This window comes from Pleurodeles waltl, chromosome 3_1 (assembly GCF_031143425.1).
Source record: "Pleurodeles waltl isolate 20211129_DDA chromosome 3_1, aPleWal1.hap1.20221129, whole genome shotgun sequence".
Classification (NCBI taxonomy): Eukaryota; Metazoa; Chordata; class Amphibia; order Caudata; family Salamandridae; genus Pleurodeles; species Pleurodeles waltl.
Window position 1 is genome coordinate 1,173,836,597 of NC_090440.1, and position 27,429 is coordinate 1,173,864,025.

Sequence of the window (27,429 nt, forward strand, 5' to 3'; positions counted from 1 at the left end):
CTAGCGCCCGCGACAGAATATGCCCCAAAACACAACGTGGACACATCCCATTTTTTCACAGAAAACAGAGCTGTTTTTTGCAAAGTGCCTACCTGTAGATTTTGGCCTCTAGCTCAGCCGGCACCTAGGGAAACCTACCAAACCTGTGCATTTTTTAAAACTAGAGACCTAGGGGAATCCAAGATGGGGTGACTTGTGGGGCTCTGACCAGGTCCTGTTACCCAGAATCCTTTGCAAACCTCAAAATTTGACTAAAAAAACACTTTTTCCTGTCATTTCGGTGACAGAAAGTTCTGGAATCTGAGAGGAGCCACAAATTTACTTCCACCCAGCGTTCCCCCAAGTCTCCCGATAAAAATGGTACCTCACTTGTGTGGGTAGGCCTAGCGCCCGCGACAGGTTATGCCCCAAAACACAACGTGGACACATCTAATTTTTTCACAGAAAACAGAGCTGTTTTTTGCAAAGTGCCTACCTGTAGATTTTGGCCTCTAGCTCAGCCGGCACCTAGGGAAACCTAAAACATGTGCATTTTTGAAAACTAAAGACCTAGGGGAATCCAAGATGGGGTGACTTGTGGGGCTCTGACCAGGTTCTGTTACCCAGAATCCTTTGCAAACCTCAAAATGTGGCTAAAAAAACACTTTTTCCTGTCATTTCGGTGACAGAAAGTTCTGGAATCTGAGAGGAGCCACAAATTCCCTTCCACCCAGCGTTCCCCCAAGTCTCCTGATAAAAATGGTACCTCACTTGTGTGGGTAGGCCTAGCACCCTCGACAGAATATGCCCCAAAACACAACGTGGACACATCCCATTTTTTCACAGAAAACAAAGCTGTTTTTTGCAAAGTGCCTACTTGTAGATTTTGGCCTCTAGCTCAGCCGGCACCTAGGGAAACCTACCAAACCTGTGCATTTTTGACAACTAGAGACCTAGGGGAATCCAAGGTGGGGTGACTTGTGGGGCTCTGACCAGGTTCTGTTACCCAGAATCCTTTGCAAACCTCAAAATATGCCTAAAAAACACATTTTCCTCACATTTCGGTGACAGAAAGTTCTGGAATCTGAGAGGAGGCACAAATTTCCTTCCACCCAGCGTTCCTCCAAGTCTCCCGATAAAAATGGTACCTCACTTGTGTGGGTAGGCCTAGCGCCCGCAACAGGATATGCCCCAAAACACAACGTGGACACATCTCATTTTTTGACAGAAAACAGAGCTGTTTTTTGCAAAGTGCCTACTTGTAGATTTTGGCCTCTAGCTCAGCCGGAACCTAGGGAAACCTACCAAACCTGTGCATTTTTGAAAACTAGAGACCTAGGGGAATCCAAGATGGGGTGACTTGTGGGGCTCTGACCAGGTTCTGTTATCCAGAATCCTTTGCAAACCTCAAAATTTGGCTAAAAAAACACTGTTTCCTGTCATTTCGGTGACATTAAGTTCTGGAATCTGAGAGGAGCCACAAATTTCCTTCCACCCAGCGTTCCCCCAAGTCTCCCGATAAAAATGGTACCTCACTTGTGTGGGTAGGCCTAGCGCCTGCGACAGGATATGCCCCAAAACACAACGTGGACACATCCTATTTTTTCACAGAAAACAGAGCTGATTTTTGCAAAGTGCCTACTTGTAGATTTTGGCCTCTAGCTCAGCCGCCACCTAGGGAAACCTAGCAAACCTGTGCATTTTTTTAAACTAGAGACCTAGGGGAATCCAAGATGGGGTGAGTTGTGGGGCTCTGACCAGGTTCTGTTACCCAGAATCCTTTGCAAACCTCAAAATTTGGCTAAAAAAACACTGTTTCCTGTCATTTCGGTGACAGAAAGTTCTGGAATCTGAGAGGAGCCACAAATTTCCTTCCACCCAGCGTTCCCCCAAGTCTCCCGATAAAAATGGTACCTCAATTGTGTGGGTAGGCCTAGCGCCCGCGACAGGTTATGCCCCAAAACACAACGTGGACACATCTCATTTTTTCACAGAAAACAGAGCTGTTTTTTGCAAAGTGCCTACTTGTAGATTTTGGCCTCTAGCTCAGCCGGCACCTAGGGAAACCTACCAAACCTGTGCATTTTTGACAACTAGAGACCTAGGGGAATCCAAGATGGGGTGATTTGTGGGGCTTTGACCAGGTTCTGTTACCCAGAAACCTTTGCAAACCTCAAAATATGGCTAAAAAAACACTTTTTCCTGTCATTTCGGTGACAGAAAGTTCTGGAATCTGAGAGCAGCCACAAATTTCCTTCCACCCAGCATTCCCCCAAGTCTCCCGATAAAAATGGTACCTCACTTGTGTGGGTAGGCCTAGCGTCCGCGACAGGATATGCCCCAAAACACAACGTGGACACATCACATTTTTTCACAGAAAAATGAGCTGTTTTTTGCAAAGTGCTTACCTGTAGATTTTGGCCTCTAGCTCAGCCGGCACCCAGGGAAACCTACCAAACCTGTGCATTTTTTAAAACTAGAGACCTACGGGAATCCAAGATGGGGTGACTTGTGGGGCTCTGAACAGGTTCTGTTACCCAGAATCCTTTGCAAACCTCAAAATATGCCTAAAAAACACATTTTCCTCACATTTCGGTGACAGAAAGTTCTGGAATCTGAGAGGAGCCACAAATTTCCTTCCACCCAGCGTTCCTCCAAGTCTCCCGATAAAAATGGTACCTCAATTGTGTGGGTAGGCCTAGCGCCCGCAACAGGATATGCCCCAAAACACAACGTGGACACATCACATTTTTTCACAGAAAACAGAGCTGTTTTTTGCAAAGTACCTACTTGTAGATTTTGGCCTCTAGCTCAGCCGGAACCTAGGGAAACCTACCAAACCTGTGCATGTTTGAAAACTAGAGACCTAGGGGAATCCAAGATGGGGTGACTTGTGGGGCTCTGACCAGGTTCTGTTACCCAGAATCCTTTGCAAACCTCAAAATTTGGCTAAAAAAATACTGTTTCCTGTCATTTCGGTGACAGAAAGTTCTGGAATCTGAGAGGAGCCACAAATTCCCTTCCACCCAGCGTTCCCCCAAGTCTCCTGATAAAAATGGTACCTCAATTGTGTGGGTAGACCTAGCGCCCGCGACAGAATATGCCCCAAAACACAACGTGGACACATCCCATTTTTTCACAGAAAACAGAGCTGTTTTTTGCAAAGTGCCTACCTGTAGATTTTGGCCTCTAGCTCAGCCGGCACCTAGGGAAACCTACCAAACCTGTGCATTTTTTAAAACTAGAGACCTAGGGGAATCCAAGATGGGGTGACTTGTGGGGCTCTGACCAGGTCCTGTTACCCAGAATCCTTTGCAAACCTCAAAATTTGACTAAAAAAACACTTTTTCCTGTCATTTCGGTGACAGAAAGTTCTGGAATCTGAGAGGAACCACAAATTTCCTTCCTCCCAGCGTTCCCCCAAGTCTCCCGATAAAAATGGTACCTCACTTGTGTGGGTAGGCCTAGGGCATGCGACAGGATATGCCCCAAAACACAACGTGGACACATCCTATTTTTTCACAGAAAACAGAGCTGATTTTTGCAAAGTGCCTACCTGTAGATTTTGGCCTCTTGCTCAGCCGGCACCTAGGGAAACCTACCAAACCTGTGCATTTTTGAAAACTAGAGACCTAGGGGAATCCAAGATGGGGTGACTTGTGGGGCTCTGACCAGGTTCTGTTACCCAGAATCCTTTGCAAACCTCAAAATTTGGCTAAAAAAACACTTTTCCTGTCATTTCGGTGACAGAAAGTTCTGGAATCTGAGAGGAGCCACAAATTCCCTTCCACCCAGCGTTCCCCCAAGTCTCCTGATAAAAATGGTACCTCACTTGTGTGGGTAGGCCTAGCACCCTCGACAGAATATGCCCCAAAACACAACGTGGACACATCACATTTTTTCACAGAAAAATGAGCTGTTTTTTGCAAAGTGCTTACCTGTAGATTTTGGCCTCTAGCTCAGCCGGCACCCAGGGAAACCTACCAAACCTGTGCATTTTTTAAAACTAGAGACCTAGGGGAATCCAAGATGGGGTGACTTGTGGGGCTCTGACCAGGTTCTGTTACCCAGAATCCTTTGCAAACCTCAAAATATGCCTAAAAAACACATTTTCCTCACATTTCGGTGACAGAAAGTTCTGGAATCTGAGAGGAGCCACAAATTTCCTTCCACCCAGCGTTCCTCCAAGTCTCCCGATAAAAATGGTACCTCACTTGTGTGGGTAGGCCTAGCGCCCGCAACAGGATATGCCCCAAAACACAACGTGGACACATCACATTTTTTGACAGAAAACAGAGCTGTTTTTAGCAAAGTGCCTACTTGTAGATTTTGGCCTCTAGCTCAGCCGGAACCTAGGGAAACCTACCAAACCTGTGCATTTTTGAAAACTAGAGACCTAAGGGAATCCAAGATGGGGTGAGTTGTGGGGCTCTGACCAGGTTCTGTTATCCAGAATCCTTTGCAAACCTCAAAATTTGGCTAACAAAACACTGTTTCCTGTCATTTCGGTGACAGAAAGTTCTGGAATCTGAGAGGAGCCACAAATTTCCTTCCTCCCAGCGTTCCCCCAAGTCTCCCGATAAAAATGGTACCTCACTTGTGTGGGTAGGCCTAGCGCCTGCGACAGGATATGCCCCAAAACACAACGTGGACACATCCTATTTTTTCACAGAAAACAGAGCTGATTTTTGCAAAGTGCCTACCTGTAGATTTTGGCCTCTTGCTCAGCCGGCACCTAGGGAAACCTACCAAACCTGTGCATTTTTGAAAACTAGAGACCTAGGGGAATCCAAGATGGGGTGACTTGTGGGGCTCTGACCAGGTTCTGTTACCCAGAATCCTTTGCAAACCTCAAAATTTGGCTAAAAAAACACTGTTTCCTGTCATTTCGGTGACAGAAAGTTCTGGAATCTGAGAGGAGCCACAAATTTCCTTCCACCCAGCGTTCCCCCAAGTCTCCTGATAAAAATGGTACCTCAATTGTGTGGGTAGGCCTAGCGCCCGCGACAGAATATGCCCCAAAACACAACGTGGACACATCCCATTTTTTCACAGAAAACAGAGCTGTTTTTTGCAAAGTGCCTACCTGTAGATTTTGGCCTCTAGCTCAGCCGGCACCTAGGGAAACCTACCAAACCTGTGCATTTTTTAAAACTAGAGACCTAGGGGAATCCAAGATGGGGTGATTTGTGGGGCTTTGACCAGGTTCTGTTACCCAGAAACCTTTGCAAACCTCAAAATATGGCTAAAAAAACACTTTTTCCTGTCATTTCGGTGACAGAAAGTTCTGGAATCTGAGAGCAGCCACAAATTTCCTTCCACCCAGCATTCCCCCAAGTCTCCCGATAAAAATGGTACCTCACTTGTGTGGGTAGGCCTAGCGTCCGCGACAGGATATGCCCCAAAACACAACGTGGACACATCAAATTTTTTCACAGAAAAATGAGCTGTTTTTTGCAAAGTGCTTACCTGTAGATTTTGGCCTCTAGCTCAGCCGGCACCCAGGGAAACCTACCAAACCTGTGCATTTTTTAAAACTAGAGACCTACGGGAATCCAAGATGGGGTGACTTGTGGGGCTCTGAACAGGTTCTGTTACCCAGAATCCTTTGCAAACCTCAAAATATGCCTAAAAAACACATTTTCCTCACATTTCGGTGACAGAAAGTTCTGGAATCTGAGAGGAGCCACAAATTTCCTTCCACCCAGCGTTCCTCCAAGTCTCCCGATAAAAATGGTACCTCAATTGTGTGGGTAGGCCTAGCGCCCGCAACAGGATATGCCCCAAAACACAACGTGGACACATCACATTTTTTCACAGAAAACAGAGCTGTTTTTTGCAAAGTACCTACTTGTAGATTTTGGCCTCTAGCTCAGCCGGAACCTAGGGAAACCTACCAAACCTGTGCATGTTTGAAAACTAGAGACCTAGGGGAATCCAAGATGGGGTGACTTGTGGGGCTCTGACCAGGTTCTGTTACCCAGAATCCTTTGCAAACCTCAAAATTTGGCTAAAAAAATACTGTTTCCTGTCATTTCGGTGACAGAAAGTTCTGGAATCTGAGAGGAGCCACAAATTCCCTTCCACCCAGCGTTCCCCCAAGTCTCCTGATAAAAATGGTACCTCAATTGTGTGGGTAGACCTAGCGCCCGCGACAGAATATGCCCCAAAACACAACGTGGACACATCCCATTTTTTCACAGAAAACAGAGCTGTTTTTTGCAAAGTGCCTACCTGTAGATTTTGGCCTCTAGCTCAGCCGGCACCTAGGGAAACCTACCAAACCTGTGCATTTTTTAAAACTAGAGACCTAGGGGAATCCAAGATGGGGTGACTTGTGGGGCTCTGACCAGGTCCTGTTACCCAGAATCCTTTGCAAACCTCAAAATTTGACTAAAAAAACACTTTTTCCTGTCATTTCGGTGACAGAAAGTTCTGGAATCTGAGAGGAACCACAAATTTCCTTCCTCCCAGCGTTCCCCCAAGTCTCCCGATAAAAATGGTACCTCACTTGTGTGGGTAGGCCTAGGGCATGCGACAGGATATGCCCCAAAACACAACGTGGACACATCCTATTTTTTCACAGAAAACAGAGCTGATTTTTGCAAAGTGCCTACCTGTAGATTTTGGCCTCTTGCTCAGCCGGCACCTAGGGAAACCTACCAAACCTGTGCATTTTTGAAAACTAGAGACCTAGGGGAATCCAAGATGGGGTGACTTGTGGGGCTCTGACCAGGTTCTGTTACCCAGAATCCTTTGCAAACCTCAAAATTTGGCTAAAAAAACACTTTTCCTGTCATTTCGGTGACAGAAAGTTCTGGAATCTGAGAGGAGCCACAAATTCCCTTCCACCCAGCGTTCCCCCAAGTCTCCTGATAAAAATGGTACCTCACTTGTGTGGGTAGGCCTAGCACCCTCGACAGAATATGCCCCAAAACACAACGTGGACACATCACATTTTTTCACAGAAAAATGAGCTGTTTTTTGCAAAGTGCTTACCTGTAGATTTTGGCCTCTAGCTCAGCCGGCACCCAGGGAAACCTACCAAACCTGTGCATTTTTTAAAACTAGAGACCTAGGGGAATCCAAGATGGGGTGACTTGTGGGGCTCTGACCAGGTTCTGTTACCCAGAATCCTTTGCAAACCTCAAAATATGCCTAAAAAACACATTTTCCTCACATTTCGGTGACAGAAAGTTCTGGAATCTGAGAGGAGCCACAAATTTCCTTCCACCCAGCGTTCCTCCAAGTCTCCCGATAAAAATGGTACCTCACTTGTGTGGGTAGGCCTAGCGCCCGCAACAGGATATGCCCCAAAACACAACGTGGACACATCACATTTTTTGACAGAAAACAGAGCTGTTTTTAGCAAAGTGCCTACTTGTAGATTTTGGCCTCTAGCTCAGCCGGAACCTAGGGAAACCTACCAAACCTGTGCATTTTTGAAAACTAGAGACCTAAGGGAATCCAAGATGGGGTGAGTTGTGGGGCTCTGACCAGGTTCTGTTATCCAGAATCCTTTGCAAACCTCAAAATTTGGCTAACAAAACACTGTTTCCTGTCATTTCGGTGACAGAAAGTTCTGGAATCTGAGAGGAGCCACAAATTTCCTTCCTCCCAGCGTTCCCCCAAGTCTCCCGATAAAAATGGTACCTCACTTGTGTGGGTAGGCCTAGCGCCTGCGACAGGATATGCCCCAAAACACAACGTGGACACATCCTATTTTTTCACAGAAAACAGAGCTGATTTTTGCAAAGTGCCTACCTGTAGATTTTGGCCTCTTGCTCAGCCGGCACCTAGGGAAACCTACCAAACCTGTGCATTTTTGAAAACTAGAGACCTAGGGGAATCCAAGATGGGGTGACTTGTGGGGCTCTGACCAGGTTCTGTTACCCAGAATCCTTTGCAAACCTCAAAATTTGGCTAAAAAAACACTGTTTCCTGTCATTTCGGTGACAGAAAGTTCTGGAATCTGAGAGGAGCCACAAATTTCCTTCCACCCAGCGTTCCCCCAAGTCTCCTGATAAAAATGGTACCTCAATTGTGTGGGTAGGCCTAGCGCCCGCGACAGAATATGCCCCAAAACACAACGTGGACACATCCCATTTTTTCACAGAAAACAGAGCTGTTTTTTGCAAAGTGCCTACCTGTAGATTTTGGCCTCTAGCTCAGCCGGCACCTAGGGAAACCTACCAAACCTGTGCATTTTTTAAAACTAGAGACCTAGGGGAATCCAAGATGGGGTGACTTGTGGGGCTCTGACCAGGTCCTGTTACCCAGAATCCTTTGCAAACCTCAAAATTTGACTAAAAAAACACTTTTTCCTGTCATTTCGGTGACAGAAAGTTCTGGAATCTGAGAGGAGCCACAAATTTACTTCCACCCAGCGTTCCCCCAAGTCTCCCGATAAAAATGGTACCTCACTTGTGTGGGTAGGCCTAGCGCCCGCGACAGGTTATGCCCCAAAACACAACGTGGACACATCTAATTTTTTCACAGAAAACAGAGCTGTTTTTTGCAAAGTGCCTACCTGTAGATTTTGGCCTCTAGCTCAGCCGGCACCTAGGGAAACCTAAAACATGTGCATTTTTGAAAACTAAAGACCTAGGGGAATCCAAGATGGGGTGACTTGTGGGGCTCTGACCAGGTTCTGTTACCCAGAATCCTTTGCAAACCTCAAAATGTGGCTAAAAAAACACTTTTTCCTGTCATTTCGGTGACAGAAAGTTCTGGAATCTGAGAGGAGCCACAAATTCCCTTCCACCCAGCGTTCCCCCAAGTCTCCTGATAAAAATGGTACCTCACTTGTGTGGGTAGGCCTAGCACCCTCGACAGAATATGCCCCAAAACACAACGTGGACACATCCCATTTTTTCACAGAAAACAAAGCTGTTTTTTGCAAAGTGCCTACTTGTAGATTTTGGCCTCTAGCTCAGCCGGCACCTAGGGAAACCTACCAAACCTGTGCATTTTTGACAACTAGAGACCTAGGGGAATCCAAGGTGGGGTGACTTGTGGGGCTCTGACCAGGTTCTGTTACCCAGAATCCTTTGCAAACCTCAAAATATGCCTAAAAAACACATTTTCCTCACATTTCGGTGACAGAAAGTTCTGGAATCTGAGAGGAGGCACAAATTTCCTTCCACCCAGCGTTCCTCCAAGTCTCCCGATAAAAATGGTACCTCACTTGTGTGGGTAGGCCTAGCGCCCGCAACAGGATATGCCCCAAAACACAACGTGGACACATCTCATTTTTTGACAGAAAACAGAGCTGTTTTTTGCAAAGTGCCTACTTGTAGATTTTGGCCTCTAGCTCAGCCGGAACCTAGGGAAACCTACCAAACCTGTGCATTTTTGAAAACTAGAGACCTAGGGGAATCCAAGATGGGGTGACTTGTGGGGCTCTGACCAGGTTCTGTTATCCAGAATCCTTTGCAAACCTCAAAATTTGGCTAAAAAAACACTGTTTCCTGTCATTTCGGTGACATTAAGTTCTGGAATCTGAGAGGAGCCACAAATTTCCTTCCACCCAGCGTTCCCCCAAGTCTCCCGATAAAAATGGTACCTCACTTGTGTGGGTAGGCCTAGCGCCTGCGACAGGATATGCCCCAAAACACAACGTGGACACATCCTATTTTTTCACAGAAAACAGAGCTGATTTTTGCAAAGTGCCTACTTGTAGATTTTGGCCTCTAGCTCAGCCGCCACCTAGGGAAACCTAGCAAACCTGTGCATTTTTTTAAACTAGAGACCTAGGGGAATCCAAGATGGGGTGAGTTGTGGGGCTCTGACCAGGTTCTGTTACCCAGAATCCTTTGCAAACCTCAAAATTTGGCTAAAAAAACACTGTTTCCTGTCATTTCGGTGACAGAAAGTTCTGGAATCTGAGAGGAGCCACAAATTTCCTTCCACCCAGCGTTCCCCCAAGTCTCCCGATAAAAATGGTACCTCAATTGTGTGGGTAGGCCTAGCGCCCGCGACAGGTTATGCCCCAAAACACAACGTGGACACATCTCATTTTTTCACAGAAAACAGAGCTGTTTTTTGCAAAGTGCCTACTTGTAGATTTTGGCCTCTAGCTCAGCCGGCACCTAGGGAAACCTACCAAACCTGTGCATTTTTGACAACTAGAGACCTAGGGGAATCCAAGATGGGGTGATTTGTGGGGCTTTGACCAGGTTCTGTTACCCAGAAACCTTTGCAAACCTCAAAATATGGCTAAAAAAACACTTTTTCCTGTCATTTCGGTGACAGAAAGTTCTGGAATCTGAGAGCAGCCACAAATTTCCTTCCACCCAGCATTCCCCCAAGTCTCCCGATAAAAATGGTACCTCACTTGTGTGGGTAGGCCTAGCGTCCGCGACAGGATATGCCCCAAAACCCAACGTGGACACATCACATTTTTTCACAGAAAAATGAGCTGTTTTTTGCAAAGTGCTTACCTGTAGATTTTGGCCTCTAGCTCAGCCGGCACCCAGGGAAACCTACCAAACCTGTGCATTTTTTAAAACTAGAGACCTACGGGAATCCAAGATGGGGTGACTTGTGGGGCTCTGAACAGGTTCTGTTACCCAGAATCCTTTGCAAACCTCAAAATATGCCTAAAAAACACATTTTCCTCACATTTCGGTGACAGAAAGTTCTGGAATCTGAGAGGAGCCACAAATTTCCTTCCACCCAGCGTTCCTCCAAGTCTCCCGATAAAAATGGTACCTCAATTGTGTGGGTAGGCCTAGCGCCCGCAACAGGATATGCCCCAAAACACAACGTGGACACATCACATTTTTTCACAGAAAACAGAGCTGTTTTTTGCAAAGTACCTACTTGTAGATTTTGGCCTCTAGCTCAGCCGGAACCTAGGGAAACCTACCAAACCTGTGCATGTTTGAAAACTAGAGACCTAGGGGAATCCAAGATGGGGTGACTTGTGGGGCTCTGACCAGGTTCTGTTACCCAGAATCCTTTGCAAACCTCAAAATTTGGCTAAAAAAATACTGTTTCCTGTCATTTCGGTGACAGAAAGTTCTGGAATCTGAGAGGAGCCACAAATTCCCTTCCACCCAGCGTTCCCCCAAGTCTCCTGATAAAAATGGTACCTCAATTGTGTGGGTAGACCTAGCGCCCGCGACAGAATATGCCCCAAAACACAACGTGGACACATCCCATTTTTTCACAGAAAACAGAGCTGTTTTTTGCAAAGTGCCTACCTGTAGATTTTGGCCTCTAGCTCAGCCGGCACCTAGGGAAACCTACCAAACCTGTGCATTTTTTAAAACTAGAGACCTAGGGGAATCCAAGATGGGGTGACTTGTGGGGCTCTGACCAGGTCCTGTTACCCAGAATCCTTTGCAAACCTCAAAATTTGACTAAAAAAACACTTTTTCCTGTCATTTCGGTGACAGAAAGTTCTGGAATCTGAGAGGAACCACAAATTTCCTTCCTCCCAGCGTTCCCCCAAGTCTCCCGATAAAAATGGTACCTCACTTGTGTGGGTAGGCCTAGGGCCTGCGACAGGATATGCCCCAAAACACAACGTGGACACATCCTATTTTTTCACAGAAAACAGAGCTGATTTTTGCAAAGTGCCTACCTGTAGATTTTGGCCTCTTGCTCAGCCGGCACCTAGGGAAACCTACCAAACCTGTGCATTTTTGAAAACTAGAGACCTAGGGGAATCCAAGATGGGGTGACTTGTGGGGCTCTGACCAGGTTCTGTTACCCAGAATCCTTTGCAAACCTCAAAATTTGGCTAAAAAAACACTGTTTCCTGTCATTTCGGTGACAGAAAGTTCTGGAATCTGAGAGGAGCCACAAATTTCCTTCCACCCAGCGTTCCCCCAAGTCTCCTGATAAAAATGGTACCTCAATTGTGTGGGTAGGCCTAGCGCCCGCGACAGAATATGCCCCAAAACACAACGTGGACACATCCCATTTTTTCACAGAAAACAGAGCTGTTTTTTGCAAAGTGCCTACCTGTAGATTTTGGCCTCTGGCTCAGCCGGCACCTAGGGAAACCTACCAAACCTGTGCATTTTTTAAAACTAGAGACCTAGGGGAATCCAAGATGGGGTGACTTGTGGGGCTCTGACCAGGTCCTGTTACCCAGAATCCTTTGCAAACCTCAAAATTTGACTAAAAAAACACTTTTTCCTGTCATTTCGGTGACAGAAAGTTCTGGAATCTGAGAGGAGCCACAAATTTACTTCCACCCAGCGTTCCCCCAAGTCTCCCGATAAAAATGGTACCTCACTTGTGTGGGTAGGCCTAGCGCCCGCGACAGGTTATGCCCCAAAACACAACGTGGACACATCTAATTTTTTCACAGAAAACAGAGCTGTTTTTTGCAAAGTGCCTACCTGTAGATTTTGGCCTCTAGCTCAGCCGGCACCCAGGGAAACCTAAAACATGTGCATTTTTGAAAACTAAAGACCTAGGGGAATCCAAGATGGGGTGACTTGTGGGGCTCTGACCAGGTTCTGTTACCCAGAATCCTTTGCAAACCTCAAAATATGGCTAAAAAAACACTTTTTCCTGTCATTTCGGTGACAGAAAGTTCTGGAATCTGAGAGGAGCCACAAATTCCCTTCCACCCAGCGTTCCCCCAAGTCTCCTGATAAAAATGGTACCTCACTTGTGTGGGTAGGCCTAGCACCCTCAACAGAATATGCCCCAAAACACAACGTGGACACATCCCATTTTTTCACAGAAAACAGAGCTGTGTTTTGCAAAGTGCCTACTTGTAGATTTTGGCCTCTAGCTCAGCCGGCACCTAGGGAAACCTACCAAACCTGTGCATTTTTGACAACTAGAGACCTAGGGGAATCCAAGATGGGGTGACTTGTGGGGCTTTGACCAGGTTCTGTTACCCAGAATCCTTTGCAAACCTCAAAATTTGGCTAAAAAAACACTTTTTCCTGTCATTTCGGTGACAGAAAGTTCTGGAATCTGAGAGCAGCCACAAATTTCCTTCCACCCAGCGTTCCCCCAAGTCTCCCGATAAAAATGGTACCTCACTTGTGTGGGTAGGCCTAGCGTCCGCGACAGGATATGCCCCAAAACACAACGTGGACATATCACATTTTTTCACAGAAAAATGAGCTGTTTTTTGCAAAGTGCTTACCTGTAGATTTTGGCCTCTAGCTCAGCCGGCACCCAGGGAAACCTACCAAACCTGTGCATTTTTTAAAACTAGAGACCTAGGGGAATCCAAGATGGGGTGACTTGTGGGGCTCTGACCAGGTTCTGTTACCCAGAATCCTTTGCAAACCTCAAAATATGCCTAAAAAACACATTTTCCTCACATTTCGGTGACAGAAAGTTCTGGAATCTGAGAGGAGCCACAAATGTCCTTCCACCCAGCGTTCCTCCAAGTCTCCCGATAAAAATGGTACCTCACTTGTGTGGGTAGGCCTAGCGCCCGCAACAGGATATGCCCCAAAACACAACGTGGACACATCACATTTTTTGACAGAAAACAGAGCTGTTTTTAGCAAAGTGCCTACTTGTAGATTTTGGCCTCTAGCTCAGCCGGAACCTAGGGAAACCTACCAAACCTGTGCATTTTTGAAAACTAGAGACCTAGGGGAATCCAAGATGGGGTGACTTGTGGGGCTCTGACCAGGTTCTGTTATCCAGAATCCTTTGCAAACCTCAAAATTTGGCTAACAAAACACTGTTTCCTGTCATTTCGGTGACAGAAAGTTCTGGAATCTGAGAAGAGCCACAAATTTCCTTCCTCCCAGCGTTCCCCCAAGTCTCTCGATAAAAATGGTACCTCACTTGTGTGGGTAGGCCTAGCGCCTGCGACAGGATATGCCCCAAAACACAACGTGGACACATCCTATTTTTTCACAGAAAACAGAGCTGATTTTTGCAAAGTGCCTACTTGTAGATTTTGGCCTCTAGCTCAGCCGCCACCTAGGGAAACCTACTAAACCTGTGCATTTTTTAAAACTGGAGACCTAGGGGAATCCAAGATGGGGTGACTTGTGGGGCTCTGACCAGGTTCTGTTATCCAGAATCCTTTGCAAACCTCAACATTTGGCTAAAAAAACACTGTTTCCTGTCATTTCGGTAACAGAAAGTTCTGGAATCTGAGAGGAGCCACGAATTTCCTTCCTCCCAGCGTTCCCCCAAGTCTCCCGATAAAAATGGTACCTCACTTGTGTGGGTAGGCCTAGCGCCTGCGACAGGATATGCCCCAAAACACAACGTGGACACATCCCATTTTTTCACAGAAAACAGAGCTGTTTTTTGCAAAGTGTTTCCTGTAGATTTTGGCCTCTAGCTCAGCCGGCACCCAGGGAAACCTACCAAACCTGTGCATTTTTTAAAACTAGAGACCTAGGGGAATCCAAGATGGGGTGACTTGTGGGGCTCTGACCAGGTTCTGTTACCAAGAATCCTTAGCAAACCTCAAAATTTGGCTAAAAAAACACTTTTTCCTGTCATTTCGGTGACAGAAAGTTCTGGAATCTGAGAGGAGCCACAAATTTCCTTCCAGCCAGCGTTCCCCCAAGTCTCCCGATAAAAATGGTACCTCACTTGTGTGGGTAGGCCTAGCGCCCGCAACAGGATATGCCCCAAAACACAACGTGGACACATCACATTTTTTGACAGAAAACAGAGCTGTTTTTAGCAAAGTGCCTACTTGTAGATTTTGGCCTCTAGCTCAGCCGGAACCTAGGGAAACCTACCAAACCTGTGCATTTTTGAAAACTAGAGACCTAGGGGAATCCAAGATGGGGTGACTTGTGGGGCTCTGACCAGGTTCTGTTATCCAGAATCCTTTGCAAACCTCAAAATTTGGCTAACAAAACACTGTTTCCTGTCATTTCGGTGACAGAAAATTCTGGAATCTGAGAGGAGCCACAAATTTCCTTCCTCCCAGCGTTCCCACAAGTCTCCCGATAAAAATAGTACCTCACTTGTGTGGGTAGGCCTAGCGCCTGCGACAGGATATGCCCCAAAACACAACATGGACACATCCTATTTTTTCACAGAAAACAGAGCTGATTTTTGCAAAGTGCCTACTTGTATATTTTTGGCCTCTAGCTCAGCCGCCACCTAGGGAAACCTACTAAACCTGTGCATTGTTGAAAACTAGAGACCTAGGGGAATCCAAGATGGGGTGACTTGTGGGGCTCTGACCAGGTTCTGTTACCCAGAATCCTTTGCAAACCTCAAAATGTGGCTAAAAAAACACTGTTTCCTGTCATTTCGGTGACAGAAAGTTCTGGAATCTGAGAGGAGCCACAAATTCCCTTCCACCCAGCGTTCCCCCAAGTCTCCTGATAAAAATGGTACCTCACTTGTGTGGGTAGGCCTAGCACCCTCGACAGAATATGCCCCAAAACACAACGTGGACACATCCCATTTTTTCACAGAAAACAGAGCTGTTTTTTGCAAAGTGCCTACTTGTAGATTTTGGCCTCTAGCTCAGCCGGCAACTAGGGAAACCTACCAAACCTGTGCATTTTTGACAACTAGAGACCTAGGGGAATCCAAGATGGGGTGACTTGTGGGGCTTTGACCAGGTTCTGTTACCCAGAATCCTTTGCAAACCTCAAAATTTGGCTAAAAAAACACTTTTTCCTTTCATTTCGGTGACAGAAAGTTCTGGAATCTGAGAGCAGCCACAAATTTCCTTCCACCCAGCGTTCCCCCAAGTCTCCCGATAAAAATTGTACCTCACTTGTGTGGGTAGGCCTAGCGTCCGTGACAGGATATGCCCCAAAACATAACGTGGACACATCACATTTTTTCACAGAAAAATGAGCTGTTTTTTGCAAAGTGCTTACCTCTAGATTTTGGCCTCTAGCTCAGCCGGCACCCAGGGAAACCTACCAAACCTGTGCATTTTTTAAAACTAGAGACCTAGGGGAATCCAAGATGGGGTGACTTGTGGGGCTCTGACCAGGTTCTGTTACCAAGAATCCTTAGCAAACCTCAAAATTTGGATAAAAAAACACTGTTTCCTGTCATTTCGGTGACAGAAAGTTCTGGAATCTGAGAGGAGCTACAAATTTCCTTCCTCCCAGCGTTCCCCCAAGTCTCCCGATAAAAATGATACCTCACTTGTGTGAGTAGGCCTAGCGCCTGCGACAGGATATGCCCCAAAACACAACGTGGACACATCCCATTTTTTCACAGAAAACAGAGCTGTTTTTTGCAAAGTGCCTACCTGTAGATTTTGGCCTCTAGCTCAGCCGGCACCTAGGGAAACCTAAAACATGTGCATTTTTGAAAACTAGAGACCTAGGGGAATCCAAGATGGGGTGACTTGTGGGGCTCTGACCAGGTTCTGTTACCCAGAATCCTTTGCAAACCTCAAAATTTGGCTAAAAAAACACATTTTCCTCACATTATGGTGACAGAAAGTTCTGGAATCTGAGAGGAGCCACAAATTTCCTTCCACCCAGCGTTCCCCCAAGTCTGCCGATAAAAATGATACCTCACCTGTGTGGGTAGGCCTAGCGCCCGCGACAGGAAATGTCCCAAAACACAACGTGGACACATCCCATTTTTGACAGAAAAGAGAGCTGTTTTTTGCAAAGTGCCTACCTGTAGATTTTGGCCTCTAGCTCAGCTGGCACCTAGGGAAACCTACCAAACCTGTGCATTTTTGAAAACTAGAGACCTATGGGAATCCAAGATCGGGTGACTTGTGGGGCTCTGACCAGGTTCTGTTACCCAGAATCCTTTGCAAACCTCAAAATTTGGATAAAAAAACACTTTTTCCTGTCATTTCGGTGACAGAAAGTTCTGGAATCTGAGAGGAGCCACAAATTTCCTTCCAGCCAGCGTTCCCCCAAGTCTCCCGATAAAAATGGTACCTCACTTGTGTGGGTAGGCCTAGTGCCCGCAACAGGATATGCCCCAAAACACAACGTGGACACATCACATTTTTTGACAGAAAACAGAGCTGTTTTTAGCAAAGTGCCTACTTGTAGATTTTGGCCTCTAGCTCAGCCGGAACCTAGGGAAACCTACCAAACCTGTGCATTGTTGAAAACTAGAGACCTAGGGGAATCCAAGATGGGGTGACTTGTGGGGCTCTGACCAGGTTCTGTTACCCAGAATCCTTTGCAAACCTCAAAATTTGGCTAAAAAAACACTGTTTCCTGTCATTTCGGTGACAGAAAGTTCTGGAATCTGAGAGGAGCCACAAATTTCCTTCCTCCCAGCGTTCCCCCAAGTCTCCCGATAAAAATGATACCTCACTTGTGTGGGTAGGCCTAGCGCCTGCGACAGGATATGCCCCAAAACACAACGTGGACACATCCCATTTTTTCACAGAAAACAGAGCTGTTTTTTGCAAAGTGCCTACCTGTAGATTTTGGCCTCTAGCTCAGCCGGCACCTAGGGAAACCTAAAACATGTGCATTTTTGAAAACTAGAGACCTAGGGGAATCCAAAATGAGGTGACTTGTGGGGCTCTGACCAGGTTCTGTTACCCAGAATCCTTTGCAAACCTCAAAATTTGGCTAAAAAAACACATTTTCCTCACATTATGGTGACAGAAAGTTCTGGAATCTGAGAGGAGCCACAAATTTCCTTCCACCCAGCGTTCCCCCAAGTCTGCCGATAAAAATGATACCTCACCTGTGTGGGTAGGCCTAGCGCCCGCGACAGGAAATGTCCCAAAACACAACGTGGACACATCCCATTTTTGACAGAAAAGAGAGCTGTTTTTTGCAAAGTGCCTACCTGTAGATTTTGGCCTCTAGCTCAGCTGGCACCTAGGGAAACCTACCAAACCTGTGCATTTTTGAAAACTAGAGACCTAGGGGAATCCAACATGGGGTGACTTGTGGGGCTCTGACCAGGTTCTGTTACCCAGAATCCTTTGCAAACCTCAAAATTTGGATAAAAAAACACTTTTTCCTGTCATTTCGGTGACAGAAAGTTCTGGAATCTGAGAGGAGCCACAAATTTCCTTCCAGCCAGCGTTCCCCCAAGTCTCCCGATAAAAATGGTACCTCACTTGTGTGGGTAGGCCTAGCGCCCGCAACAGGATATGCCCCAAAACACAACGTGGACACATCACATTTTTTGACAGAAAACAGAGCTGTTTTTAGCAAAGTGCCTACTTGTAGATTTTGGCCTCTAGCTCAGCCGGAACCTAGGGAAACCTACCAAACCTGTGCATTTTTGAAAACTAGAGACCTAGGGGAATCCAAGATGGGGTGACTTGTGGGGCTCTGACCAGGTTCTGTTACCCAGAATCCTTTGCAAACCTCAAAATTTGGCTAAAAAAACACTGTTTCCTGTCATTTCGGTGACAGAAAGTTCTGGAATCTGAGAGGAGCCACAAATTTCCTTCCTCCCAGCGTTCCCCCAAGTCTCCCGATAAAAATGGTACCTCACTTGTGTGGGTAGGCCTAGCGCCTGCGACAGGATATGCCCCAAAACACTACGTGGACACATCCCATTTTTTCACAGAAAACAGAGCTGTTTTTTGCAAAGTGCCTACCTGTAGATTTTGGCCTCTTGCTCAGCCGGCACATAGGGAAACCTACCAAACCTGTGCATTTTTTAAAACTAGAGACCTAGGGGAATCCAAGATGGGGTGACTTGTGGGGCTCTGACCAGGTTCTGTTACCCAGAATCCTTTGCAAACCTCAAAATTTGGCTAAAAAAACACTGTTTCCTGTCATTTCGGTGACAGAAAGTTCTGGAAGCTGAGAGGAGCCACAAATTTCCTTCCACCCAGCGTTCCCCCAAGTCTCCTGATAAAAATGGTACCTCAATTGTGTGGGTAGGCCTAGCGCCCGCGACAGAATATGCCCCAAAACACAACGTGGACACATCCCATTTTTTCACAGAAAACAGAGCTGTTTTTTGCAAAGTGCCTACCTGTAGATTTTGGCCTCTAGCTCAGCCGGCACCTAGGGAAACCTACCAAACCTGTGCATTTTTTAAAACTAGAGACCTAGGGGAATCCAAGATGGGGTGACTTGTGGGGCTCTGACCAGGTCCTGTTACCCAGAATCCTTTGCAAACCTCAAAATTTGACTAAAAAAACACTTTTTCCTGTCATTTCGGTGACAGAAAGTTCTGGAATCTGAGAGGAGCCACAAATTTACTTCCACCCAGCGTTCCCCCAAGTCTCCCGATAAAAATGGTACCTCACTTGTGTGGGTAGGCCTAGCGCCCGCGACAGGTTATGCCCCAAAACACAACGTGGACACATCTCATTTTTTCACAGAAAACAGAGCTGTTTTTTGCAAAGTGCCTACCTGTAGATTTTGGCCTCTAGCTCAGCCGGCACCTAGGGAAACCTAAAACATGTGCATTTTTGAAAACTAAAGACCTAGGGGAATCCAAGATGGGGTGACTTGTGGGGCTCTGACCAGGTTCTGTTACCCAGAATCCTTTGCAAACCTCAAAATGTGGCTAAAAAAACACTTTTTCCTGTCATTTCGGTGACAGAAAGTTCTGGAATCTGAGAGGAGCCACAAATTCCCTTCCACCCAGCGTTCCCCCAAGTCTCCTGATAAAAATGGTACCTCACTTGTGTGGGTAGGCCTAGCACCCTCGACAGAATATGCCCCAAAACACAACGTGGACACATCCCATTTTTTCACAGAAAACAGAGCTGTTTTTTGCAAAGTGACTACTTGTAGATTTTGGCCTCTAGCTCAGCCGGCACCTAGGGAAACCTACCACACCTGTGCATTTTTGACAACTAGAGACCTAGGGGAATCCAAGATGGGGTGACTTGTGGGGCTTTGACCAGGTTCTCTTACCCAGAATCCTTTGCAAACCTCAAAATTTGGCTAAAAAAACACTTTTTCCTTTCATTTCGGTGACAGAAAGTTCTAGAATCTGAGAGCAGCCACAAATTTCCTTCCACCCAGCATTCCCCCAAGTCTCCCGATAAAAATGGTACCTCACTTGTGTGGGTAGGCCTAGCGTCCGCAACAGGATATGCCCCAAAACACAACGTGGACACATCACATTTTTTCACAGAAAAATGAGCTGTTTTTTGCAAAGTGCTTACCTGTAGATTTTGGCCTCTAGCTCAGCCGGCACCCCGGGAAACCTACCAAACCTGTGCATTTTTTAAAACTAGAGACCTAGGGGAATCCAAGATGGGGTGACTTGTGGGGCTCTGACCAGGTTCTGTTACCAAGAATCCTTAGCAAACCTCAAAATTTGGCTAAAAAAACACTGTTTCCTGTCATTTCGGTGACAGAAAGTTCTGGAATCTGAGAGGAGCCACAAATTTCCTTCCTCCCAGCGTTCCCCCAAGTCTCCCGATAAAAATGATACCTCACTTGTGTGGGTAGGCCTAGCGCCTGCGACAGGATATGCCCCAAAACACAACGTGGACACATCCCATTTTTTCACAGAAAACAGAGCTGTTTTTTGCAAAGTGCCTACCTGTAGATTTTGGCCTCTTGCTCAGCCGGCACCTAGGGAAACCTACCAAACCTGTGCATTTTTGAAAACTAGAGACCTAGGGGAATCCAAGATGGGGTGACTTGTGGGGCTCTGACCAGGTTCTGTTACCCAGAATCCTTTGCAAACCTCAACATTTGGCTAAAAAAACACTGTTTCCTGTCATTTCGGTGACAGAAAGTTCTGGAATCTGAGAGGAGCCACAAATTTCCTTCCACCCAGCGTTCCCCCAAGTCTCCTGATAAAAATGGTACCTCAATTGTGTGGGTAGGCCTAGCGCCCGCGACAGAATATGCCCCAAAACACAACGTGGACACATCCCATTTTTTCACAGAAAACAGAGCTGTTTTTTGCAAAGTGCCTACCTGTAGATTTTGGCCTCTAGCTCAGCCGGCACCTAGGGAAACCTACCAAACCTGTGCATTTTTTAAAACTAGAGACCTAGGGGAATCCAAGATGGGGTGACTTGTGGGGCTCTGACCAGGTCCTGTTACCCAGAATCCTTTGCAAACCTCAAAATTTGACTAAAAAAACACTTTTTCCTGTCATTTCGGTGACAGAAAGTTCTGGAATCTGAGAGGAGCCGCAAATTCCCTTCCACCCAGCGTTCCCCCAAGTCTCCTGATAAAAATGGTACCTCACTTGTGTGGGTAGGCCTAGCACCCTCGACAGAATATGCCCCAAAACACAACGTGGACACATCCCATTTTTTCACAGAAAACAGAGCTGTTTTTTGCAAAGTGCCTACTTGTAGATTTTGGCCTCTAGCTCAGCCGGCACCTAGGGAAACCTACCAAACCTGTGCATTTTTGACAACTAGAGACCTAGGGGAATCCAAGATGGGGTGACTTGTGGGGCTTTGACCAGGTTCTCTTACCCAGAATCCTTTGCAAACCTCAAAATTTGGCTAAAAAAACACTTTTTCCTTTCATTTTGGTGACAGAAAGTTCTGGAATCTGAGAGCAGCCACAAATTTCCTTCCACCCAGCATTCCCCCAAGTCTCCCGATAAAAATGGTACCTCACTTGTGTGGGTAGGCCTAGCGTCCGCGACAGGATATGCCCCAAAACACAACGTGGACACATCACATTTTTTCACAGAAAAATGAGCTGTTTTTTGCAAAGTGCTTACCTGTAGATTTTGGCCTCTAGCTCAGCCGGCACCCAGGGAAACCTACCAAACCTGTGCATTTTTTAAAACTAGAGACCTAGGGGAATCCAAGATGGGGTGACTTGTGGGGCTCTGACCAGGTTCTGTTACCAAGAATCCTTAGCAAACCTCAAAATTTGGCTAAAAAAACACTGTTTCCTGTCATTTCGGTGACAGAAAGTTCTGGAATCTGAGAGGAGCCACAAATTTCCTTCCACCCAGCGTTCCCCCAAGTCTCCTGATAAAAATGGTACCTCAATTGTGTGGGTAGGCCTAGCGCCCGCGACAGAATATGCCCCAAAACACAACGTGGACACATCCCATTTTTTCACAGAAAACAGAGCTGTTTTTTGCAAAGTGCCTACCTGTAGATTTTGGCCTCTTGCTCAGCCGGCACCTAGGGAAACCTACCAAACCTGTGCATTTTTGAAAACTAGAGACCTAGGGGAATCCAAGATGGGGTGACTTGTGGGGCTCTGACCAGGTTCTGTTACCAAGAATCCTTAGCAAACCTCAAAATTTGGATAAAAAAACACTGTTTCCTGTCATTTCGGTGACAGAAAGTTCTGGAATCTGAGAGGAGCCACAAATTTCCTTCCACCCAGCGTTCCCCCAAGTCTCCTGATAAAAATGGTACCTCAATTGTGTGGGTAGGCCTAGCGCCCGCGACAGAATATGCCCCAAAACACAACGTGGACACATCCCATTTTTTCACAGAAAACAGAGCTGTTTTTTGCAAAGTGCCTACCTGTAGATTTTGGCCTCTAGCTCAGCCGGCACCTAGGGAAACCTACCAAACCTGTGCATTTTTTAAAACTAGAGACCTAGGGGAATCCAAGATGGGGTGACTTGTGGGGCTCTGACCAGGTCCTGTTACCCAGAATCCTTTGCAAACCTCAAAATTTGACTAAAAAAACACTTTTTCCTGTCATTTCGGTGACAGAAAGTTCTGGAATCTGAGAGGAGCCACAAATTTACTTCCACCCAGCGTTCCCCCAAGTCTCCCGATAAAAATGGTACCTCACTTGTGTGGGTAGGCCTAGCGTCCGTGACAGGATATGCCCCAAAACACAACGTGGACACATCACATTTTTTCACAGAAAAATGAGCTGTTTTTTGCAAAGTGCCTACCTGTAGATTTTGGCCTCTAGCTCAGCCGGCACCTAGGGAAACCTACCAAACCTGTGCATTTTTTAAAACTAGAGACCTAGGGGAATCCAAGATGGGGTGACTTGTGGGGCTCTGACCAGGTCCTGTTACCCAGAATCCTTTGCAAACCTCAAAATTTGACTAAAAAAAACACTTTTTCCTGTCATTTCGGTGACAGAAAGTTCTGGAATCTGAGAGGAGCCACAAATTTACTTCCACCCAGCGTTCCCCCAAGTCTCCCGATAAAAATGGTACCTCACTTGTGTGGGTAGGCCTAGCGTCCGTGACAGGATATGCCCCAAAACACAACGTGGACACATCACATTTTTTCACAGAAAAATGAGCTGTTTTTTGCAAAGTGCCTACCTGTAGATTTTGGCCTCTAGCTCAGCCGGCACCTAGGGAAACCTACCAAACCTGTGCATTTTTTAAAACTAGAGACCTAGGGGAATCCAAGATGGGGTGACTTGTGGGGCTCTGACCAGGTCCTGTTACCCAGAATCCTTTGCAAACCTCAAAATTTGACTAAAAAAACACTTTTTCCTGTCATTTCGGTGACAGAAAGTTCTGGAATCTCAGAGGAGCCACAAATTTACTTCCACCCAGCGTTCCCCCAAGTCTCCCGATAAAAATGGTACCTCACTTGTGTGGGTAGGCCTAGCGTCCGTGACAGGATATGCCCCAAAACACAACGTGGACACATCACATTTTTTCACAGAAAAATGAGCTGTTTTTCGCAAAGTGCTTACCTGTAGATTTTGGCCTCTAGCTCAGCCGGCACCCAGGGAAACCTACCAAACCTGTGCATTTTTTAAAACTAGAGACCTAGGGGAATCCAAGATGGGGTGACTTGTGGGGCTCTGACCAGGTTCTGTTACCAAGAATCCTTAGCAAACCTCAAAATTTGGCTAAAAAAACACTGTTTCCTGTCATTTCGGTGACAGAAAGTTCTGGAATCTGAGAGGAGCCACAAATTTCCTTCCTCCCAGCGTTCCCCCAAGTCTCCCGATAAAAATGATACCTCACTTGTGTGGGTAGGCCTGGCGCCTGCGACAGGATATGCCCCAAAACACAACGTGGACACATCCCATTTTTTCACAGAAAACAGAGCTGTTTTTTGCAAAGTGCCTACATGTAGATTTTGGCCTCTAGCTCAGCCGGCACCTAGGGAAACCTAAAACATGTGCATTTTTTAAAACTAGAGACCTAGGGGAATCCAAGATGGGGTGACTTGTGGGGCTCTGACCAGGTTCTGTTACCGCGAATCCTTTGCAAACCTCAAAATTTGGCTAAAAAAACACATTTTCCTCACATTATGGTGACAGAAAGTTCTGGAATCTGAGAGGAGCCACAAATTTCCTTCCACCCAGCGTTCCCCCAAGTCTGCCGATAAAAATGATACCTCACCTGTGTGGGTAGGCCTAGCGCCCCCGACAGGAAATGTCCCAAAACACAACTTGGACACATCCCATTTTTGACAGAAAAGAGAGCTGTTTTTTGCAAAGTGCCTACCTGTAGATTTTGGCCTCTAGCTCAGCTGGCACCTAGGGAAACCTACCAAACCTGTGCATTTTTTAAAACTAGAGACCTAGGGGAATCCAAGATGGTGTGACTTGTGGGGCTCTGACCAGGTTCTGTTACCCAGAATCCTTTGCAAACCTCAAAATTTGGATAAAAAAACACTTTTTCCTGTCATTTCGGTGACAGAAAGTTCTGGAATCTGAGAGGAGCCACAAATTTCCTTCCAGCCAGCGTTCCCCCAAGTCTCCCGATAAAAATGGTACCTCACTTGTGTGGGTAGGCCTAGCGTCTGCGACAGGATATGCCCCAAAACACAACGTGGACACATCACATTTTTTCACAGAAAAATGAGCTGTTTTTTGCAAAGTGCCTACCTGTAGATTTTGGCCTCTAGCTCTGCCGACACCGAGGGAAACCAACCAAACCTGTGCATTTTTTTAAACTAGAGACCTAGGGGAATCCAAGGTGGGGTGACTTGTGGGGCTCTGACCAGGTTCTGTTACCCAGAATCCTTTGCAAACCTCAAAATATGCCTAAAAAACACATTTTCCTCACATTTCGGTGACAGAAAGTTCTGGAATCTGAGAGGAGGCACAAATTTCCTTCCACCCAGCGTTCCTCCAAGTCTCCCGATAAAAATGGTACCTCACTTGTGTGGGTAGGCCTAGCGCCCCGCAACAGGATATGCCCCAAAACACAACGTGGACACATCACATTTTTTGACAGAAAACAGAGCTGTTTTTTGCAAAGTGCCTACTTGTAGATTTTGGCCTCTAGCTCAGCCGGAACCTAGGGAAACCTACCAAACCTGTGCATTTTTGAAAACTAGAGACCTAGGGGAATCCAAGATGGGGTGACTTGTGGGGCTCTGACCAGGTTCTGTTATCCAGAATCCTTTGCAAACCTCAAAATTTGGCTAAAAAAACACTGTTTCCTGTCATTTCGGTGACATTAAGTTCTGGAATCTGAGAGGAGCCACAAATTTCCTTCCTCCCAGCGTTCCCCCAAGTCTCCCGATAAAAATGGTACCTCACTTGTGTGGATAGGCCTAGCGCCTGCGACAGGATATGCCCCAAAACACAACGTGGACACATCCTATTTTTTCACAGAAAACAGAGCTGATTTTTGCAAAGTGCCTACTTGTAGATTTTGGCCTGTAGCTCAGCCGCCACCTAGGGAAACCTACCAAACCTGTGCATTTTTTAAAACTAGAGACCTAGGGGAATCCAAGATGGGGTGACTTGTGGGGCTCTGACCAGGTTCTGTTACCCAGAATCCTTTGCAAACCTCAAAATATGCCTAAAAAACACATTTTCCTCACATTTCGGTGACAGAAAGTTCTGGAATCTGAGAGGAGCCACAAATTTCCTTCCACCCAGCGTTCCTCCAAGTCTCCCGATAAAAATGGTACCTCACTTGTGTGGGTAGGCCTAGCGCCCGCAACAGGATATGCCCCAAAACACAACGTGGACACATCACATTTTTTGACAGAAAACAGAGCTGTTTTTAGCAAAGTGCCTACTTGTAGATTTTGGCCTCTAGCTCAGCCGGAACCTAGGGAAACCTACCAAACCTGTGCATTTTTGAAAACTAGAGACCTAGGGGAATCCAAGATGGGGTGACTTGTGGGGCTCTGACCAGGTTCTGTTATCCAGAATCCTTTGCAAACCTCAAAATTTGGCTAACAAAACACTGTTTCCTGTCATTTCGGTGACAGAAAGTTCTGGAATCTGAGAGGAGCCACAAATTTCCTTCCACCCAGCGTTCCCCCAAGTCTCCTGATAAAAATGGTACCTCAATTGTGTGGGTAGGCCTAGCGCCCGCGACAGAGTATGCCCAAAAACACAACGTGGACACATCCCATTTTTTCACAGAAAACAGAGCTGTTTTTTGCAAAGTGCCTACCTGTAGATTTTGGCCTCTAGCTCAGCCGGCACCTAGGGAAACCTACCAAACCTGTGCATTTTTTAAAACTAGAGACCTAGGGGAATCCAAGATGGGGTGACTTGTGGGGCTCTGACCAGGTCCTGTTACCCAGAATCCTTTGCAAACCTCAAAATTTGACTAAAAAAACACTTTTTCCTGTCATTTCGGTGACAGAAAGTTCTGGAATCTGAGAGGAGCCACAAATTTACTTCCACCCAGCGTTCCCCCAAGTCTCCCGATAAAAATGGTACCTCACTTGTGTGGGTAGGCCTAGCGCCCGCGACAGGTTATGCCCCAAAACACAACGTGGACACATCTCATTTTTTCACAGAAAACAGAGCTGTTTTTTGCAAAGTGCCTACCTGTAGATTTTGGCCTCTAGCTCAGCCGGCACCTAGGGAAACCTAAAACATGTGCATTTTTGAAAACTAAAGACCTAGGGGAATCCAAGATGGGGTGACTTGTGGGGCTCTGACCAGGTCCTGTTACCCAGAATCCTTTGCAAACCTCAAAATTTGACTAAAAAAACACTTTTTCCTGTCATTTCGGTGACAGAAAGTTCTGGAATCTGAGAGGAGCCACAAATTCCCTTCCACCCAGCGTTCCCCCAAGTCTCCTGATAAAAATGGTACCTCACTTGTGTGGGTAGGCCTAGCACCCTCGACAGAATATGCCCCAAAACACAACGTGGACACATCCCATTTTTTCACAGAAAACAGAGCTGTTTTTTGCAAAGTGCCTACTTGTAGATTTTGGCCTCTAGCTCAGCCGGCACCTAGGGAAACCTACCAAACCTGTGCATTTTTGACAACTAGAGACCTAGGGGAATCCAAGACGGGGTGACTTGTGGGGATTTGACCAGGTTCTGTTACCCAGAATCCTTTGCATACCTCAAAATTTGGCTAAAAAAACACTTTTTCCTTTCATTTCGGTGACAGAAAGTTCTAGAATCTGAGAGCAGCCACAAATTTCCTTCCACCCAGCGTTCCCCCAAGTCTCCCGATAAAAATGGTACCTCACTTGTGCGGGTAGGCCTAGCGTCCGCGACAGGATATGCCCCAAAACACAACGTGGACACATCACATTTTTTCACAGAAAAATGAGCTGTTTTTTGCAAAGTGCTTACCTGTAGATTTTGGCCTCTAGCTCAGCCGGCACCCAGGGAAACCTACCAAACCTGTGCATTTTTTAAAACTAGAGACCTAGGGGAATCCAAGATGGGGTGACTTGTGGGGCTCTGACCAGGTTCTGTTACCCAGAATCCTTTGCAAACCTCAAAATTTGGCTAAAAAAACACTG